The 22,122-nt window shown below is 35.0% G+C and overlaps 1 pseudogene; it reads right to left on the bottom strand.

Moving 5' to 3' along the window:
- Positions 1 to 5,108: 5,108 nt before the first annotated feature.
- Positions 5,109 to 7,813, bottom strand: LOC126599071 (uncharacterized; annotated as a pseudogene).
- Between the last annotated feature and the right edge of the window lie 14,309 nt (positions 7,814 to 22,122).

Raw genomic sequence — 22,122 nt, 5'->3', positions numbered from 1 at the left:
GTGAGTTGGATTTGGGTGACTCAGGCTAATCATTTTTTATTTTTTATTTTTTTCAACTCTTCAATTTCTTTTAAACTTAATATTGTCTGATTGTTGAATGTTAACGCATAATGAAGATTTATAATCAAATTTATTGCACATCTGGCATAGTCTTATTAGGTGTTGAGTCTCACAACGTTTCCGGAGGCCACTTATACGTTTCAGGGAGAAGAGAGAGTCCACAAGTCAAAGTGTAACGAATTTTGAGTTTCAAGAAGTAAAGTGGTGACTTTTGAGTTACATGAAGCAAAATAAAGTTCTAAGAGACTTAAGCTTAAAATAAACCTAATACAAATGAAGAACATGGAGAAAATAGGAGGGTACTTGCAAACAAAAATCTGAAACTCTAACATATGCAAGAAACTGAAAGTGATGAAAGATCCGTAGGAGCCAATAACTCTCGTACTACAAGATCAAATGATAGGTACAAGTTATCGAGCCAATTAATTGTGAGACCAAAAAAATGCTATGCTTCTATCTGAACTCTACGAAGAAGGCTATCAAAGCTCCAAATCACTTTATAATCTCGAAGCACCATTTAATAGTAGATTCAACAAAGCTCAACCAGTTCACCTCAAGTAGTATACTATAGTGAAAACACCATTGATCTCAAATTTAATTAAAATGAAATTATTAGAAAAAGAAAAAAAATCTAGGGCGCATGTTAACGAATAACTAAAAATAAGTGATGCGCTTTTCATGATGTAAGGGATTGGTAGAACTGTTAATACATGGCAACATGAAGGGAAAAAAGAATATGAATAGCTTCCTTTAAATTGTAAAATATTTATACCCCGATATCCGCCTTTCTTTTTGCTTATATAAAGCCATTCTCCTCCAATTGAAGATCCATGACTTCTTTGCTTGAGGTGGCAAAGTCATAGGAGAAGCCCCTAGCTAGTACAAATATCCACGACCCCTCAACCCTAGGCCTCTCTCTCTCTCTCTCTCTCTCTGAGCTAGGGTTTTATGAGACATGGGCAATCTTCTATCGTCAGATTTCATTTTATGGTTAATCTAATAGCAGTGGTGAAGAGAGCTTTCTTCAGTCCACTCATGGGTGGCGGTAGGATTTAATTAGCTGCCGAGTCATTCATCCAAATACTGGGTTATTAGTAGGATGACATCCAGTAAATGTGTGAATGAAGCGGGAGACAAATTGGATCTTAAGCTTCCTGTACTTGGACTGAAGGGAGCTCCCTTAATTAATTACTTCAGTTCCTCTTTCTTTAACTTGTTACCATGCTTTAATTAGTACATATACATGATTAATTATTTCATTTCCTCTTTAAAAAAATTCCGTTTAGCGTATATTACTAATTTTTAACATGTTTAATCTTTCCATGGAAAGATTCAGCTCAGTACCTCTATCCCTACTCATATATTTCAAAGCTGAGATAAGGTCATGACTAATGAGCTTGAACTTATCCTCTCAACTATGCTTAGCCCATATCTGGAGCTTGACTTTTTGCCTATGTTTATCTTGTAGGCTAACTGAAAAAGGGTCTATATATATTACTGTCTTATATAAAGTAGTTCAGTTAGCTATCGACTCGTGTGTGTGTGTGTATATATATCTAGCCTAGCTTTGAATATATGGATAAAGTAATCATTAACTTCAGTTTCAGCTAGGGTTATGCCATATATGTTTATTTATTTTCTTAACTTGAAATCCAACATATTGGTCGACAAATAAGCACTTATAATTTCTTTTTATCCCAGGAAGTCTATGTATCTGTGAGTTCTTTTGCAGTTAGGGTTTTGTGAATGATGCTGCTAATCAGTGGACTGCAGTTGAGAGGATTAAAATATTGAAGGCAAGGCATGAAGAAGAAGAGAGGAAACCCACAAAGCTCACACGCTCACACGCTTTACAACATTAGCTTCTTGGTTCTGGCTCTCCCACAGCAACAAGTTCCCAGACATGTCTCCGAGAGGCTGTACTCCAATTACCAAAATGTCCTCTTATATATGTGTGTGTATATATTTATTTATATTGAGCTGGCTAGAAAATTGTTAAAAATAATGTTCACAATTTCATGGGGTTTTAATTTGTATATATATATATATATATATATATATATTTTTTTTTTTTTTCTTTGTTTCAATAGTCAAAATCTATAGTCACTTAATACTACGCTTTGGTGGTATTCCTCTTCATTTGAAAGTAAGAGGTCTTAGGTTCGAAACTTGTGGATGGCGAATTCGATACCAAATTAGGCTGTCTATTGTATGACTTAGCCAAACTCTTTATCTCCTTAGTGTAAAAATATCGACGTACTAAAAAAAAAGTCAAGATCTATAATATATCTCCTTAGTGTAAAAATATCGACGTACTAAAAAAAAGTCAAGATCTATAATATGTAAATATTGAGTGCCTGCATATTCGACTATACACGGTGCAGAATGTGTTCTTTCTGTCTCTGTTTCAATAGTCAAGATCTATAATATAACTTAGAAAACTAAATTATAATCCTTGAAAAGTTTCAAACTTAGATAAACCCTTGTGTAACAAACTTAGATAAATCCCTTGTGTAAGATTAAAAGTTGAATATAATCCTTTGACATTTGACCCTGTACTTATGTAAGCATTCATATTTCACATTACAGTTCCTTTTTTTTTTCTTTTTTTTGATCAAGATTACAATTCATTTTAAAAAATTTGTTGTTTTCATTAAAAAAAAAACATTACTCTTGCAAAATCTCATTCATAGCTTGATTTCTCATTGTGTTAATTAGATTGAACTTCACATATTTGAGCATCAACTAAACTACTTTTGATCCTCCTTCCAAATTTAATCCATTTTATATTCGGCTCACTATGTCAATCCATGTAAAAAAACCTATTATAGTTCAATCATAAGAGAAATTCTACGTAAGTATGATTGTATCTACAGTACGATACCTAGCGTCCCGAATAAGCCAATATTGTACCTGGACTATTGTACCTACATTATGACACCTAGACAAATGAATATACCTACATTATGATACTAATACTAACATACAATGCAAAACTTTGTTATAAAAACGAAAAAAATAGAAAACTCATAATCACTCGAAGCAAAAATTATGCTTGATATAAGTATGGTGTTAATTGTTTTTTCTATGTTTGGAATATCATTGCATCTCACCATAAATCTAACATTTGTATTTTAAAAGAAGGATCAAATTTAGGATTACAAAACTCTTCGAGTTATAATCTAAAAATCATCTTATTCCAGTCTTAAAATAATTCTCCAAGGATCGGTTGATGCATGTGTTTTATTTAAACAAGAAACTAATTACAAATCCAATTGGAATGGAAAATAAATATTGTTTGAAGAGATTCAGTAAATCATACGCAACATTGATCGAATTAAGGTGATTCATGTGTTTCTGTTTTATTTGGCTCGAGGAGGGTTTAATTTCATCTAGTACTTCGTAACAGGGCCCCGGCATACTACATGCAAATGAGTGACAGGTGCCTCACCTGCTCTTACACTTACCTTCCCGACAACGAATCTCCGAATAGAAAATATACTCCCCAAGTCCCAATCACAGATGTTTCTACCAGTGCAAGAGCTGCCTTTCATTTGTTTTTTCCCTTTCTTTTTTTTTCTTACCTCTCCAACTCCAAATATAAATACAAGCTTTACTTCTCTCTCTCTCTCTTTATCTCACTCCCTTTTTCAAAATCCAACGGTTCTTTTCTCGTGCTTTTATTGATTATTGCACCATCTTTAACAAACATAAGTGGTGCCTTTGTTTTTGTCATTGTTTTTTTCATTATATTTATTTTCATTATTGGAATGTACATGTTTGGTGAATTAGTGGGAATTTTCCATGTGTCAATTGCCTACTGATGCTTCTAAGGGGTCCAAATTTTGTGCTCATAGTTGGAATAGAAGAGGAATTATGCATTTACTTTATTAAAATCCCAAGTATTGAAAAGTACTATGATCCCTTTATTCTCTGGGTCCTGGATGTTCCAACCCATATGGAAAAGGGTTAGTGTTGGTGATTTCTTAATCACAACTAATTGGTTGATTAGCATTTCCTAAGATTTGAAGCAAATTAAATCTTTCTGGAAAACAATGAGATAGTGATGCTTCTGTCTTTGTTATATGATGGGATGCTTTGCCTATATGATGAGGATTCTCAAATATTAGAAACGCTACATGCAACTTAAAAATTTATATTTAATGCATTTAAACATTAACATATTACTTATTTTTTCTTCTAGTTAATTCGCTCAGAGCACATCTTAATAGGTTGTTTTATTTTATTCAACTTGGTTTACATGCCTAATCAGCAGCTGTGGAAGAATCCAATCTAATCAGAATTAATCTCTAATGGTTATGAATACAAAGAAAGCAAGGCGGATTAGAATTTTGTAGAATTGATTAATAACGTGGATTTAGTAGTTAAGACTAGCTATGTTTTGAGGAGGCAAATTCTCTGCCCTTCCACTTTCCGTGCCCTCCAATTTTGTGTGATCACAGTTAAGTGTCAATATTTTATATTATTTTTTTATAGAGATAATAAGACAAAAATGAATAGTAATATAAAATGTTGACGTGACTTAACCGTGACCACACAAACAGGAAGGCACGGGAAGTGGGAGAGCACAGAATCTGCCTCCATGTTTTAATTAGGGTGCATGACCCATCCACTCATTGTATTTTGATATACTGAGCACAACCAAATCTTCATTGAGTGCTTTCTTATTCAATCAAATCTTTATGAATTTTGTCTTCTCAGAATAGACAATAGACCATCATTTTTTTTAATCAAGAAAAATATATTAAAGGGAAAACCCACAAGTACAACCATTCCATACAGAATCAAACTGAAGAGCATGAAGAGCAAATGAAGGAACATAATGATCTCAAATATGACAATCAGTAATAAGAAGGGCTTGGTAAGCAAAGGCATCTAGCACAAAGTTAGCCTCTCTATAAATATGTTTCCAGTCAATGCAATCAAAATTGGTCACCGTCCACTTTATATCTTCAATAATAAGAACCAGTTTCCATGGTGTCGCACCCCGGTCCAACACTGACCGAATGACCAACTTAGAGTTACCTTCAACCATAATCTTTGTATAGCCTTTCATCTCTAAGAGCCCTAGCCTCCATTTCAAAAATAGTGGCACCATCCAAATTTAAAGCTCTACCTCCAATAATCTGCCCATTATGATTCCTTAAGACAAATCCCACCGCCGCCTTGTCCCCAACCACCGAACCATCAAAATTTAACTTAAAACTCTTATCCGACGGATGCCATTTAACAATTGTGGAAGTATCATCGGTATTTCTTCTCAAACCTTTACCATTGGCTTTAAGATATCGCTCACTCATAAATATAGCCAATAACTTAGATCTTGTCGAGATGGGCAAAACATTCCTGAACACCATATTATTACGGTCAGTCCAAATTTGCCAACAAAGGAGCAAACACAAGCTCAAATCACTAGGAACTTCCTTATCAACATGCTTTAAAGAATTTAGCTAGTCTACTGCCAAGTCGAAGTTAGCATTAGTGAAATTGCCCGACTTAATTGAACAAAGGTCCCAAATAAATTTAGTGACACCACAATTAAAAAATAAATGCATTTGGTCCTCATCTACGGAATTACAAAAAAGACACATCTTATCACTATTAATTACAATATGACTTAATCTTTTTCTAGTTTGAAGTCTATCACGAATGAACAACCACACAAACATCTTAACTTTAGGAGGAATATTAAGTTTCCACATCTTATTAATTAACTTATGCTTTGTAGATTGAGTCAACGTCCCTTTCTAAATCCAAGTAGCTGATTTAACAGAGAACTTACCATTGGTATTTGAACCCCAAACTAGCACATTTCTGGAATCCTGCAAGGGAATTGTAATATTACAAATTTTCCTCACAATCTCATTACTAACCATTCGCGAAAGCTTTCTTCTATCCCAACAATAATTATCAATAAATTCATTAACTTTCAAGTCCCAATTAATGTTTTGGTTGTCAATATTGGGTAAGAGATGGAACAATGAGTAAGGAAAAACCTAATTGTGGGACCAGAACAAAATGTCCTTACCATTACCCACTCTCTATCTCATACCCTTAAGAATAACATCCCTACTTTTCAAGATACATTTCCAGCAAAAGAATGATTTTGTCTAATTTTATTATCTAGATAATTTTCCTTTCAAAGATACTTACTTTTTACTAACTTCACCCACTAGTTATCCTCCTCAGTCATTACCTTCCAACCCAACTTAGCGAGACAAGCATTATTAAAATGATCAAGTTTTCTGACTCTCATACCTCTCATTTTCTTAGGAGCACAGACCGAATCCCTAGCCACTGGGATTATTTTATTGTCCCTACCCTAGAAAAAAATCCCTACACTCTTTATTAATCTTATTGACAATCTTGTTAGGACACTTACAGCAAAACATAACATGATTTGACATACCCGTTAGATTAGAGTTGACTAAAGTAAGCCTCCCCGTTCTTGAAAGAGTGCTTGCTTTCCAACCAGCTAAATTTTGTTTAACCCTCTTAAGTAGCTCATTAGCATTAACTTGGTATTTCCAGAAAACAATATTATGAATTCCTAGATACTTACCAATAGTAGTTTTATGTTGAATATGTAAAATATTATCAATATCAATTCTAGTTGGAGAAGTGGCATTATTGGAAAAATACAAGGACGACTTATGAAAGTTTATTTGCTGGCCCGCCGCTTTAGAAAACATATTAAGGTTTTCAAGAATATTCCTCGCACCCCTTGGTGTGGCCTTAGCAAACAGGAGACAGTCATTAACAAACACTAGATTTGAGATTTTATATCTCTAGGTGAGGACAAAATACCAATATGAGACTTCTGATTATTTGTTAAGGTATTGAGGTGTCTAATTAACAGTTCCATACAAATGATGAAAATATAAAGGGACAAGGGGTCCCCTTGTCTAATTCCCTGCTTTTCAGATAAAAATAACCATGAGGTCGCCCTTTTATAAGCATAGAGAAGGAAGGAGAAGTAATACATTCCATAACTAATTCAACCCAACAATTATCAAAACCAAATATAAGAAGAACATACGGAATGTAATCCCAGTTTAAGTAATCATATGCCTTTTCCATATCCAGCTTGACACCCATTGCTCCAATTCTTCCTTTCATCTATTGAAACCACCAAACATTTCGTGAGCAAGAAGAATATTATCCTGAATGGCTCTATCCAGAGCAAAAGAACTTTGATTTTGAAAGATGCAAAGATCCAACAAAAGTTTTAGTCGCTTAATGATGATCATTGTGATAATTTTATAACTAACATTAAACAAACTAATAGGCCTATAGTTACTAACATTTTCCAGATTATCTATTTTAGGAACTAAAGCGATGTTAGTATGATTTATGAGTCTAAAGTTGGAACCATTTTGAAAAAAAAAAAAAAAAAATCCTTGACCAGATAAGAAACAGAGTCCCTAATTTGGTCCTAGCAACCATGAAAAAATGCCACACTTAAACCATCAGGACTCGGGGCTTTAAGAGCTCTAATACTACTCACAGCATCCCAAATCTCCTCATTTGTAACAAGAGACAACAAACTTTCGTTATGATGATTAGAAACACAAGGTTGAATGATATCCGCTAAATTACTTAGGTCAGCACCCGAGGGAGGACTGTCACAGGAAAAGCGCTTTTTAAAATCGTGTACAAAAACCTGTTGAAGGCCCTGACCAACAGACCACCAAAAACCATTTGTATCTTTGACTTTTGTAATTTCATTCATTTTCTTATGAATAGTAGCCACAGTTTGAAAGAATTTAGTATTTTTATCCCCAAGTTGCAGTCAATTAGTTTTAGCTCTCTAGGCCCACATAATTTCTTCACAAAGTAACACATGATTCAATTCATCTCGAAGAGATTTTTCCATCATCAAATCAACAGAGTTGTTACTCATAATTTGATTTTGAAGCTTGTCAATTTCATTTAACAATTCTTTCTTTTTCTCCTTTAAATTGCCAAAAGTGTCCTTGTTCCATTTACAAACTAGAAATTTAAATTTACCAGCACACACTCTTAATTTATCTTTAGGATTAATGTAGGGTGACAATGCCAAGAATTTTGCACAAATATTTTAAACAAAGGATGATTAAGCCACATAGCCTCAAATTTAAACGAGAAGTAGTTATTCTTCTCCTCACTAGAATTTAGAGATAATAAAATAGGACAATGATCATAACCAAAAATAGGATAGTTATGTAAATGATAATTAGGGAACATATTTAACCATAAAAGGTTAGCCACCACCCTATCCAATCTCTCGAAAACAACCGTATGATCCGTATGACAATTAGTCCAAGTAAAAGGAACTCCAGACGCATTTAAAGACAAGAGGTTGCCACAATTAAGAAAACTGATAAAATTGTTCATGTCCGTGGTATAGGATTGATTACCTCCAACCTTCTCTGAAAGATCAACAATATTGTTACAATCTCCAACTAAGCACCAAGGACTATGAATTGGATCTAACTTGAGGACCTCCTCCTACAGGTCACACTGCAGATGTTTTTGGGGAAAGGCATAAATGAAAGTAACTAATTGCTCTAACTTTGTAACTAAGTCCTTCACAAAACAATGGATATATCTCGGAGAGGAAGAAATTATACTAACAATGGATATATCATGTCACATGACATGATAAAGAACTCATCATCACCAAACATAGAGTCAATAAAATTAATGCTAGAGGTAACTATCCATCTATCCTCATTTTGTTTAAAGATAAAAAGATTAGAGATAGAATTTATAAACCCAGAGAAGCTACAATTCATAGAGCTTACCTCCTGGTCATGTACCAAAATCCCCACCATTACCTTAAGTATCCCATGAAAATTGAATCTTATTTTCACAATGTCAGGTTCCTGCATCAAACCTTTAATGTTGCCATCATCTACGCTACAATCTTGGTCATGGATCCTACCACGGCAACCCAGATTAGGATCTTTCAGGAGCTCGTCACATCTACGGGTAATGACTTCGCTACATAAGTCGCCACAACAGATTGAGACAGTGAACACAAACTTCCAAATAACGATGACGATGACCCTGCAGGGAGGTCTCAATGCATCGACAACCTTTGCCACTTGCATACAGTCAGCAACCTTCTTGGATAGACCATCATTTGGTATGCTTACTTTCAAAAACTTACAAAAATTAACTGGCAGTACGTTAAATTTTCGAACCATTTAAACATAATTAATACTTTATATGCCTCTAGAGAAGTACGACACCGCCTTCACTTGTTAACAATAAAGAAAAAGAGCGTACATGCGAGAAAATATTGACTCTCAATTTGATGAGTAGGTGTTCAAGCAAATTCCAATAAAGTTTGAAATATTGTCCTCCATATTGTTTGTGAATTTTGTTGACCTTATATGGGAGCTGAACTCTTGTATAAGTCTCATAATCCTTATCTCTCCATAATCCACACTCACTGTCATGGGTATGTGAAAAAGCTATAGGTTGCAACACAATGTTGAAGGATTCCATATCGACCGTATTTATGAGAAAAGAAGAGTTTAAATATTCAAACCTCACTCTAACTAATACCGAGGTGTTTTGTGATAAAACTCTACACCTGTCGACCGTGTAGGTGGTAATTAACAAGTTGAAGACAAAATTGATGTTGTTGGAAGTGGGCCTTTGACCCGTCTCTCTGAAAATTCTACATAATATCAGAGTCAGGGAGCTAGCCAGCATTGCCACGTGAGGCTAAGCCTATCCCCTTACATATAGATAATATCATTTGTTAAAAAAAAAAAAATATTAAGGTAGACTTTGGATGTGGTCCCTAATCACTAATATTATCTGACTGAAATCGTATTAGTTTTCATTTGTTTTTATCAAAGTTCTTTGATTTTGTACATCTCTTCATATTGACATTATTGTATTTCCATGTAAGCTATTTATATTTAAAATTCCTTAAATTTATGGACTTCAAATTTTGTAATAAATTATTTCCTAAAAAAAATATAAAAACACGATATATAGTAAGATTTGAAACCAACAAAACATTAATCTACCATTAATCAAGCTGTTAAATCCTAACACATAAAAACAATGTACACATATAATTTTTTTTTTTCAAAAAAGAGGGAGAACTAGAGGTAAGTTACCGTTATCCACCTCTTCCAGACCCGAATAGGCTATAGGGAATTTTACTATACTCGTGGCCACATTCAAGCAGACTCACCAACACAGAGCATTAAACCCAAGACTCCAACGTAAAAACAATGTACACATATAATTGGGTCCTCATATACACGTATCCAAAACGAAAATTGCAAACCAACAAAAATACATATATTGGTCCATTTTGCATAGAAATATATCCATGAGACTAAAAAATGCATTCAACTCATACATGGGTACATTCTAAACTCATCAAAAGCAAATGTAATTGTACCCATTACATTAATACAGATGATAAAATAATAGCTACTTGTTAAGAGTAAGGTCTAAAATATTGATGATATCGGAAATATCGGTAGTCCAAAAACACGGAAATTTCGATAGAAATATCGGGATATTATCGATATCGATAAAAATTGAATAAAAACCACGAAAATTGTAAGAAAAACTTGGAAATTTTTACTGAAACTTTGCAGGATGTTTATTTAGTCAATTATCTATTAGTTTATCACAAAAAATTCGAAGGAAATGCATTGAATGATGGATTTAACTGATTTAAGTTGATTATATAGCGAGCTGGCAAACATTGTGAGTGTAGAAAATATGTAATAATTAATGAAAGAAGTTTAAACACACCATAATCATTTATATATAATGAATTAGTACAATATTTTACACTTTATACATTGCATGGTAAGATACATGAGTGACTTAGTACCACATAGAGTTCCTATCAAGGTCTAAAATATCGATGATATCAAAAATATCGGTAGTCGAAAAACACAGAAATTTCGATAGAAATATCGGGATAATATCGATATTTTAGAACTTGGGTAAGAGAATGTACCATATATTTGCCATGTATAATTATGGTACAGTTCCAACATCTTTCCAAAAGAAAAATGTTTAAATATGTTTGTACCCCTACATTTTTTTCTGTTTTTTTTTTATAAAAACAAAGTACCTGTATAATTAGATGACTACAATTGTTCGTAGTTATTCATAGTTATAAATTTCAAAAGAATGTACCCATTTAGATTTAAAAAAAAAACAAAAAAAAGTACCCATATGCGTTCTAGAAATTATAATATACCTGTTGTAGCCTATTTTATCTGACAAGGGGAAGGGGGCTGGTGGCAAGGAGAGAAAAGAGAGAGAGATGTGTTTGTAGAATTGGAGGGGAATGTGTGTATTATTCAATCAAATCTAATCTAGGATTTACACAAGTCCATATAGGAAAGAATAACTAGAATCAAATCTAATCTAGGATTTACACAATCACACTTAAACTAGGAAAGTTTACAACACTCCCCCTTGAGTATTTAAATACTCAAGGTAGATTCAGCATCATGTAGAAGTTGAGAAAGTCAACTCGTCGGCACTGATTCTGAGAACACCGTTATTCTCAATAAGATAGGAACTTGCATAAGGAAGTAAGTCTCATTAAAAAACCCTAAGGCTATGGCAAAAATCCGAGTAGGGACAAAATCCATAGTCTAAGGAAAAATGCGTGAGTAATGCAAAGTCAAAAGAAACATCTACAGGACGTCATCAGGGATATGATTAACCCAAGGTGGGTGCCTTGTCAAAACCTAGTTAGGTAGCAAAAACCCAGTGGGAAAAATGCTCCTAATCATAGAGAAAATGAGTACATTAAGATCAAGCAAGTATACTTCAGAATACTCCCCCTGAGTTTGACATAATTCCAAAGAGAACTAGCAATGTTACAACTCAGAAAGTTTACGCATACTAATTTCTTGAACAAGTTTCTGAAACATCGCCTTCGGTAGTAATTTGGTGAAGAGGTCGGCCATATTGTCTTGTGAACGGATTTATGTGACTTCAATCTTCTTATTCTCTTGTTGTTAATGTGAGAAGAAGAACTTCGGCGCAATGTGCTTGGTGTTGTCTCATTTGATGTAACCCTTCTTGAGCTTTTAGATGCATGATGCGTTGTCTTCATAGATCGTCGTCGGGACGTCAACAACGGGGTAAAAATCACATGAGCTTTGAATATGGCCCACAAGTGCTCTCAACCAAAAGCATTTTAGAGTTGCTTCATGTAAGGTGAGAATTTCAATATGGTTAGACGAAGTGGCAAAGACATAACCCGTTTGAGAATGCACCTTGTACAAATCAGATAAGTATCCTGCGTCGGCATAACCAACAAGACGAGAATTGACTTGAGAAGCAAGGGGTGTGGCATCACTCGATGATCTATAGGGATAGAAAAAGCTCAAATCCGTATTACCCTTAAGGTAGCGAAAAATGTCTTTAATGCCAGTCCAATGTCTGCATGTTGATGCATTACTGTATCTTGCCAAAAGATTAACAACGAAAGAGATGTTGGGTCTAGTGCATTGAGTTAAGTACAATAAAGCGCCTATTACACTTAGATAAGGAACTTCAGGCTCCAAAATCTCTTCATCATCCTCATTCGGACAGAAGGGATCTCGTTTTGCATCTAGCGATCGAATGACCATAAGAGTACTCGAAGGCTTTGCTTTATCTTTGTTAAAGCGGCGCAACACCTTCTAGGTGTAATTCGATTGATGTACTAAGATTTCATCTGAACAGTGCTCTATCTCGAGACCAAGATAGTATCAAGTGTTTCCTAGATCTTTCATCTCAAATTTTAACTTCAGGTGCGAATCAGTTCTTGCGAGCTCTTCAGGAGTTCCGATAAAGTTCATGTCACTAACATACACTGCAATTATCGCAAAACTGAAATACGACTTCTTAATGAACACAAAATGGCATAGTTCATTGTTCACATATCCTTGAGTAGTCAAATACTCACTCAGACGGTTATACCACATTTTTCCATATTACTTCAAACCATAGAGTGAACGCCTCAGCAGAAATTGAGAATGTGTTCCGAGGTTTGGAAATATTTGATCCAGTCAATGTAAGTTCTTCGGGAACTTTCATATAAATTTCCGTATCAAGATCTCCATAGAGTTACGCAGTTACTACATCCATTAACTGCATACTTAGTTTTTCGGAAACTACCAAACTGATAAGGTAGCAAAAAGTAATCACATCCATAACGAGTGAATAAGTTTCGTCATAGTCAATCCTGAGGCATTGTGAGAAGCCTTGCGCAATAAGACGAGCTTTGTAATGCATAATTTCATTCTTTTCATTACGTTTCTGAACATAAACCTATTTGTAGCCAACGGGCTTCACATGTGAAGGAGTAAGAGTTACGGGTCCAAACACCTTACGTTTCATAAGCGAATCGAGTTTCACTTGGATTGCTTGTTTCCAGTTTGACCAATTGGTTCTACGTTGACATTCATCAACAGAATGGGGTTCAATGCCATCGCTCAACATGATCTCAGTAGCTAATGCACCATCGATAATCATTTCATTTCTACACCATACATCATCTAAGCTAGCATAATAGACCGAAATTTCACGATTCTCGGGAGGTGGATTCATCTCTTCAAGGATGCTTCTGTAATCTAGAATTTCCTCAGGAGTTGGATAGAATGAGTAAGCAACAGTTGAATTCATAGTAGGCTTTTCAGGTGCCTATGTTGTGGGTTTCCTCTTGCGTGGGTGTGAATCATTTGAACCAAGAGGTCTGCCACGCTTGTGTTGAGGGGCAGATGATTGGCTAGCCCCTAATGTACGTGGATCACCAAAGTTGGCGTCCCGGATCTCCAGGAGGGAAGTCTGTCATACATTTGGTACATCCATCTTTGTAGGCACATTCATAGTTTGAATATGTGATATTGTCACTCGCGCTAGATTGGTGAAAGCATCTGGCATGCTGTGAGTTATGCTCTGAAGATTTAATATATGTTGTACTTCAGTTTCAGACTGAGCGGTGTGGGGATCTAAATGAGACAAATTGGGAGTCATCCATGATAATTTGCGTCATTCTTCAAGAACTCTGACGTTCTTATCTCCCTCTAACGACGAAAAACTGTCTCGTAGAAGTGACAATTCACAAAACAAGCGGTAAACAGATCGCCTGTCAAAGGTTCTAAGTAACGAATGATCGAAGGAAAATCATATCCGACATAGATTCTTATCCTTCGCTGAGGCCCTATTTTTGTACATAAGGGTGGTGAAATCGGCATATAGACCGCATAACAAAAAACGCACAGATGCGATATGTTGGGTTCGTATCCGTTAACCAACTGAATGGCGCTATATGGTTGGGTCACAACAGGCCTTAAGCGGATTAACATGGTTGTGTGCAATATTGCATGGCCCTAAGCAGTGATCGAGAGCTGGGTACGTATGACCAACGATCGAGTAATCGTTTGTAAGCGCTTAATGAATGCTTCTGCCAGGCCGTTCTAGGTGTGAACATGGGGTACTGGATGTTCAACTTCAAACCCAACCGACATGCAATAGTCATCAAAAGTTTTAGATGTGAATTTTCCAACATTATCCAATCAAATAGATTTGATCAGATAATCAGGGTGGTAAGCCTTGAGCTCAACGTGTGGAAGTGTCAACCAAAACCATAAAATATCTAAATGGTCATCATGGAATTGGTCCACAAATGTATTCCTTATCCTTTATAGAAAAATATGAGGATTCGAACGAATCTTTTCATAAGAAGGCTTAGTAATAAGCTTTCCTATAGAACATGTTTGACATGCAATTCTTTGAATCGAACCTAAACTTCTGGTTAGTGGATGCCTGTGTGATGATTTGAGGATATGGCACATCGCTATTCGTCCAAGGTGTCCCAAACGATCATGCCAAAGTGTAATTTCGTGCGCGGTCCCAGAGGTAGGGTCGACCACATAGTGGCTTTCTATGGGGCGTATGGTCGTAATATACAAACCACTCGGGATACGCTCCATCTTCTCTAAAATACGTTTCTGGCCATATTCGTAGAAACTTATGCACATAAATTCAACTCCGTTTTCTACGTGGGTTTCAGCATGTTAATTATGATCTCTAATGTCCTTAAAACTCAACATCTTCCGGAACACAGAGAATAAAGTGACTCATCAATGGTCAAAATTGTACCATTAGACAACATTATACATGTCTTACTGTATCCTTCGATCAAGTTGGATAGGCTTGAGAGGGTTGTTAGATGTGCCTTCTTAGATATGAAGTTAGTGAAATAGATGCTTTCACGCAAAACGATGTGTGTGGTTGCACTATTTGCTAAATAACTAACTTCCCCACTAGTCATACCTAGAATGAAAAATTAATTTGAATTGGTCACATGCATAAAAGTTCTTAAAAAAATATCCATTCAAAATAATTTTAAGTATTCAAGGATGGATATTAATTAAAAACTTAATATCCAAAAACAAATCACCAACAAATAATCCAAACATAAAGGAAAACTGTTCAAAATTTCACCAAAAACATAAGGAGGGTTCGGCCACTCCTGTGGATTTCGGCCCCATTGTCTATTTCAACTAAAAAAATAGCTTATGTCTAAGATTCTAATCTTCCATAGGGGTGGTATCCTCTTGAAAGTCAGAAACCTTTATCTTGGTACTCTTCAGTTTGTCCACTTGCACAAAGTTTGATTCATACTTCTTACGACAAGAATGATATTCAGCTACAACCTTCTGGGGAGCTCAGCAAACACGGGACCAATGGTCATTTGAACTACAATGATAGCACATGTTTGCATCCAAATTTCAGGTGCTTCGCCTTAATTCTTGAAGTTTGGGGCATTAGGAGCGAGCTTAAGGTTCTTCTGGGCTTTGTTTCCTCTTTTAGATGGGCATTGACTCTGTTGACCTTGATGGGGTGGCTTCTGGCTGCCCCTACCACACCTCTTTTGGCGTTTTGGGTGTTGGTTCATACTATAATGTGCTTTAGGCACATTAGTCACCTTAGTAGGTCGAGCTTGATGATTCTTCATCAACAACTGATTCTGCTTTTCAGCGAGAAGTAAATTAGAGATCAAATATGAAAACTTAGTGAACTTTTGAGCTCTATATTGTTGTTGCAGGAGAATATTAGTAGCAGAGAAGGTTGAATAAGTCTTCTCTAGAAGATCATCTTCGGTCAAAGTCTCGTTACAAAACTTGAGAAGTGATCGGATTCGACAAACTTCATAATTATATTCATTCACAGACTTAAAGTCTTGGAAGCATAAATGTTGCCAGTCATGTCTTGCTTCAGGCAAGAAGATGTACTTTTGGTGATCAAAACGATCGGCCAAAGCGACCCATAGTGCTCGTGGATCTTCCTCGGCAAGGTACTCGGTTTGCAGGGCGTTATAAATATGTCTTCGAATGAAGATCATAGCAATGGCTTTCTCAGCTTTGCCAACCGGTTGTCCGTCTCATCTTCAATGGCAGGACGCAAATTCTTTGTAGTGAGGTGGAACTTCACATCTTGGACCCATTTGAGGTAGTTTCTTCCAGAGACCTCCAAAACGGTGAAGTCGAGTTTGTTCAAATTCAACATGTTCCTATCACAAAATAGATGGACAAGATGTGGTTAGTGCAATAGAGAAAAATATCAATCCATTCACATAAGAGTAGAACATTCAGGTTCTAATAGACATGTATTGGTTAAAATTTGCATGAAAAAATTTCGGGTTTTAATAGGTGATGTTTTTAAGGAAAACTTCAGGTTTTCAAACAAGGCATGTTTCTAGAAACTTCAGGTTTCGAAATAATTATGAACTTCAGGTTCATATGTTCCTACATACAAACGCAAATATATACACAAAAATATGCAACAAGAAAATATGCAAATAGAACTTCGGGTCTAGGATTATAATTGAATTAATTATTTGGACTTCGGGCCAAATTTCAAGTGTGGGTGAAAAATTATGAAACCCATTGGACCTAAAATTATAAAACCCATTGGGCCTAAAATAATTAGGCGAATAAACTCGGGGCCCAAAATAATAGGCCAAATCCCACGAATGGGCTAATCAAATAGGTGTTGTGCGTCCCAGGCCCAAATATTAGGCAGGTTTGGTCTTGGGCCGAGCATGCAAGCTGGCCCAACATCATAAAATAAGTGGGCTGCATGCGTAAGCCCAAAATAAAGGCATGTGAAGGGCACATATGAGCTGTGATGCAGACACGAGAGCATGGATACACCAGAGAAGCTGGGGTTCGGTGCGGCACACATATATACCAGTAGAAGTTGGGATCTTGTGTGATGCAGTGCATGTGAGAAACAGTAGAAGCCCATATAGGCTCAACTGGTTCTCAGGCTGGGCTATCGCTAAAGCCCAAAGGGCTGGTGATGTGGGTCAAAACTCTTGGCACAAGTAGGCCAAAAAACAAAGGTCTTGTGTGAATGAACCGAATGGAATCTGAGGCCCGTTAGGGCTCGGTTGGGATCTTCAGGCCACCCCAACAACACTGGGTGTGGGTATCCGTCGAAGCCGACGACTCATCATGCGACGGGGAGGGTTTTCTAACAAAACCCTAATTTTTTTTCTTTCTTAATTCCAGATTATGGAATTTTAATTCAATACATGCATATTTAATCAAGTAGTTTAATGAATGAACATATATTTGATGCAATTTATGGAAATGTCAAATTCACATAATTCAACAATTATGAATATAATGCATACACAATTTATGTAGAATCTAAAATTCGAAAAACGTAAAGTTGGGTCATGTATTATGGTGAATGCTCATGCTATTAGGGCTAAAAAAAATATCTAGATAAAAACCATTATTTTGGAAGAACCTAATTGTGTGATGACATGGATGAACTGGTGTGATGCATAAAACTTCCACATCAGATTCCTATGTGCAGCTGTAGGAGCGTGCTGATAACGTGTTATAACCTATTTTAGCCTATTTTATCTGACAATAGGAAAGGGGCTGGCGGCAAGGAGAGAAAAGAGAGAGATATGTGTTTGTAGAATTGGAGGGGAATGTGTGTGTTATTCCCTCCTATGTAGTGCCTTTATTTATAGTAATAAGATGGAGAAGAGATCATTCATCCACAAGGAATACAAGTCCATAGAGAAAATAATAACTAGAATCAAATATAATCTAGGATTTACACAATCAGATTTAAACTAGGTAAGTTTTCAACAATACCCATGATTCTAATAAAAGATGGATTAATTCAATCAAACGATAAACGAGACGAAACTATTTAGGGACATCTAGCTGCAATAAAATCTCTCAAATTATGAAAATAATCAGTTATCCTAAACAGAATCAGTGACATAAAAGGAAATCAATAAATGAGTTTTTTTTTTATAATAAACAAGTAAACTCTGATATGGAATTTGATTAATCTTAAAATATGGCATGGATATAAATCAAAGAACTGCGATCAAAATTTTAAAGCCAATAATGTTTTTATCAAGAATCACTAGTGTCTAGGGATTGAATACTAATTTTTCCAATTGTTAATCACGCTGATCAAGTATGCAATGAAAAAAAAAGAATATGTTGATCAACAAGTGTAATGAGTGAATACATGTAATAATCAGTGTAGGACAGAAAGCAAATATCAATTATGTTACACAAATAAGTAAACTACAATAATCTAAATCACAGTGCACCAAGATTTGGCGAAGTAAAACTCCAACACATGGGGAATCGTCTTGAACACACAACCAGTGAAACAAATCCACTATGAGAAAAATAACTTTACTAGGGTCACCTAATAGACTTACACAAACACCATGACGCAACTTAAGCCTAGCACCCAAGAACACCCTCCAAGACTCTTAGGACTTACAAGTTGCTACATCGTCTTTCTCCATGATGAAAATCGTGCACACAATCTCAAGATATGGGATTGTATGGGATTGTGATGAAACCTTCGAAAGATTTGAAACACGGAGCAGATCTTTTAGGAACATAATAAGCATATGAACTCACTCAGAAATTGTTTAACACATTCAAAGTATTTTCTTACTAAAACATATGAGAGTTCTCTCAATATTTATGATCTATGCTCTCTATTTAGTCTAATAAGGATAGCTAATATAATTATATAAAATAACTTAATTAGCTTAATTCAAATAAGACATCATTACTTTGCAGATACCATAGGACTGAAACGACACTTCAATCCTATACATGCAGAAAAACATTTGTATGCATCAAGCTACCCAAGAATGCATGTGGTATCTATAAGTTTCACTTATCGTCCCAAACTTAGTTTGTGACTTAGTTATCGTAGAACAACAATCATTGGTTGGGCAAATATGGTCAACATTTTGGTTCCTTCAGACGCCTTATCCGACGAATGTCGTTCGGCAGGAAAAGGGTTCTTCATTGTGTAAAGTTTTCGCGTTAAAGGAAAAAATTTCTACGTAATATGGCATCTTTTGCATGACGAACAATTTAAGGTTCGTGATGCAAAAGTAAAACTTATGATTTAGGGTTTAGGGTTTAGGATTTACGTTTTGTTGGGAAAAAAATATATACTATTTCGTCAGCCAAAGGTGAAGGACAATTTGGTATTCAATTCCTTTGATACTTTTTGCAGTCTGCAAAATTAATTCAACAATACAATCATCAAACTTGTTTATATATACTGAGGTCGCATACACCAAAAATCATTAAAATAAATTGGGAATTAGGTATTGATGAAATCCTTCGACGGTTAAAAACATAAAATCAGGATTTAACGATGATTTCAGCTTCGATTTTGATGATTTTTTACTACTAGTTACCACAAAAAGCTTACGTTCGACCCTAGAAGAATAAAATGAATGAACTCGATCATAAATTTAAAATATTTACACTACTAGTTACCATAAAAAGCTTACGCTCTACTTAATGAAAGTATAGGATAAACTCTAAGTTTTTGTTGAATCTATTGTTTTGACGGAATACACAGTCTATGAAACTAATTTCTTCGTTCCAACCATCAAATTTATTTGCATATACTTCGAGGTCGTATATGCCAAAATTCTTCGATGGTTAAAAATAGAAAATCACGATTTAATGGTAATTTAAGCTCAAATTTTGATGATTTTTTACAACGACAATCCTCAACCCTAGAAGAATACAATGAACGAACCCCGATCATAAATTCAAAATATTTACACTAGTAGTTACCACAAAATCTTACGTTTTATTTAATGGAAGTATAGAATAAGCTCGTAGTGTTTGTTAAATCTATTGTTTTGATGGGATACACAGTATACGAAACTATTTTAATGATCCAACCATCAAACTTGTTTGTATATGCTCCGAGATTGTATACACCAAAAATCACCAAAACCAAAATATATAGGATTAGGTAACGGGACGAAATCCTTTGACGGTTAGAATTGGAAATCACGATTTAACTGTAATTTCATCTTCGATTTTGATGATTTTTTACAACTGCAATCCTCGACTCAAGAAGAATACAAACAATGAACCTGATCATAAATTTAAAATATTTACACTAGTGATTATTACAAAACCTTAGGTTCCACTTAATGGAAATATAGAATAAACTCTAAGTGTTTGTTAAATCTATTGTTTTGACGGAATTTGCAGTCTACGAAACTAATTTGAACGATCAAATCATCAAACTTATTGGTATATACTTCGAGATCGCAAAGGTTAAGAATCACCAAACACAAACTTCCGGGATTAGGTAGCGGGACGAAATCTTTCAACGGTTAGAAACAGAAAATCATGATTTAATGGTGATTTCGACTACGATTTTGATGATTTTTTTAAGGACGCTAACTGAGAGTAAAATCACAGATTAAGGGGACATGATCATCAAATTAGATGATCTTTTAATAGATTGAAAATAAATAAAAATTAATAAATTTTAGAGGTGTACCCAACGAATGGGTGTAGGTTGTGGAGCAAAAGTACATATATTCATTGGTTCACAGTATTATTTTCGTCAAGCAAATGTATAAGTTTCCCCCTCCCCACATTGTTTTTCAAAAAATCAAAATTTCCACCAGGTAAAGGGGTTGCCTTATAAGGTTCTTCAAGCAAACTTTGTTTCCTACCAATTTTTTCGTCAAAAATTAAACTGCGCTGACATATTTAATGGACCTTTGCCTAACGAAATTTTAGGCTTTTGAACATGTGTCATTTTTAAACCTTTGCTAGATGAACCATTCCATCAGGCAAAGGTTTAATATGTTATAACATCGAGAGTCTCTTCTTCTTCGTCCTCGTACCGTGCTGAACTCTCTATACCCTATCTATGCTCTCTCTTTTACTCTCTCTCTAGTCTCTCTGTACTCTCTGTACTCTCTCTCTCTCTCTCTCTCTGCCAGAATCCATCTCGGACCTGCACCATCATTCCTCTGGCCTGTCCTTCCTCCATCGTGACGAACCTTTCGCTCTCTCCTTCCTTCCTTTCTCTGGCAACTATAAGTCATCTCTCTTTGGTTTCAGATTTTAATATTTGGAGGAGAATTTATAGGATTTGTGAAGTTAGGATTGTGAAATTTTAGAATTTGTGAAATTGTAGGATTGTAGAATTAATTGTAGATTTGTAAGATTTGTGAAACTTGTAGAAGAATAGGGAAATTGGTAAAAATTGTAGGAAATTAGGGAAATTTTTAAAACTTGTAGAAACATGTTGTAAAATAGGAAAATTTGTAAAAATATTGTACATACTTATGAAAATAGGAAATATGTGAAATTTGTGGGAAAATATAGAAATTTTTAAACATTTAGGAAATTTGTAGGAGATAGAGAAAATTTATCAAAATTGTGGAACTTTGTGAGATTTGTAGGAATATAGGGAGATTTGTAAAAGTTGTAGAAATTTGTTGGAAAAACAGGAAAAATTGTAGAAAATGTAGAAATTTGTGAAAATTATAAGGTACTTGTAAAAGTTGTAGAAATTTGTTGGAAAATAGGTAAATTTGTTGAAAATGTAGAAATTTGTGAAAATTGTAGGAACATACATAAATTTGTGAATTAAAAAAAAAATGTGAAGTTTGTGAAAAAATAGGGAAATTTGTAAAAGTTGTAGAAATGTGAAATTTCTAGGAAA

This window comes from Malus sylvestris, chromosome 14 (assembly GCF_916048215.2).
Source record: "Malus sylvestris chromosome 14, drMalSylv7.2, whole genome shotgun sequence".
Classification (NCBI taxonomy): Eukaryota; Viridiplantae; Streptophyta; class Magnoliopsida; order Rosales; family Rosaceae; genus Malus; species Malus sylvestris.
This window is presented reverse-complemented; position numbering and strand designations above follow the sequence as displayed.